This window comes from Solanum tuberosum, unplaced genomic scaffold (assembly GCF_000226075.1).
Source record: "Solanum tuberosum cultivar DM 1-3 516 R44 unplaced genomic scaffold, SolTub_3.0 scf00153, whole genome shotgun sequence".
NCBI lineage: Eukaryota > Viridiplantae > Streptophyta > Magnoliopsida > Solanales > Solanaceae > Solanum > Solanum tuberosum.
This window is the reverse complement of record NW_006239082.1, coordinates 1,196,382-1,197,375: the sequence shown is the minus strand read 5'-3', so window position 1 is coordinate 1,197,375 and position 994 is coordinate 1,196,382.

Sequence of the window (994 nt, the reverse complement as noted above, 5' to 3'; positions counted from 1 at the left end):
GATTTTACCCTTTCGAAAAATTATTATTATTTTTCAAAGATTAACATCACCGCTTGTGTTAAAAGTGGTTGTTCTCGTACAAATTTAAGTCTCGGTTTCGATCAATACCGATGACTTGAATAGTGCTCTCAATTGAACGAACATGAATGTACGGTGAGGCCAAATGAAGTTGCATAGATAATATGTGAACTATTTGCATCTCGTTGTGATTAGCCATTTATCGAATTGATTCTCGTGTAATGACCGTTGCACACTAGTGAAAGTGTGTAGTCCTGTTTGACTTAAGTGTCGATGCCTTGTGTGACTAGCTTGCTTTGAACCATGCATGAATAAACCTAGAATTTTCCTTGTTAGTCTGATTGATTTAGAAAGGTGTCATATTGATATGATCTTAGGCAACTTTAAAGAGTGTGAGCCAAATTCGACGTATACCCCTTTTGTGGCCTACCCGTGAGCGTGTGAAACTCTTTTGAACACCCTTTGAGCCTTACCTTTCTTTGGAAGAACCTTGATGAACCCTAGACCTTACTTGACCCGCTACCTATAATCCTCTTAATTTGTGGTTTAGTGAATTGCCCCTTAACCCATGGTGTTGCAGAACAATGGAAACCCTTCAAAAAAAATTGTGGAATAAATACAAAAGAAATCGGGTTTCCAAGCAATCCATGGAGGTGAATAAAAAGATGACTTAGAAGCACTAGAAAAAGAATTGAAAAAGGGAAAGAAGGGAATGCCTTGAGAACACCACATCTCACGAGGATGAGAAAGTCACTAAGCCTAAATGACCATACATTTGCACTCAGCCTCATTATAAGCCTTGAAAAGACCTTTTTGATCTTGAGTAAGCCAATTCAAAAGTCGATTGGAAAATAAGGGCAAACCTATGGGTGAAAACATGCATTGTGTTCCTCTTTTTTAGTGTGAGCGTTGCATCTGATTCCTGAACTTGAATTAATGAACCTCTGTGTGAATATGGAATCATTCTTCATGTGAG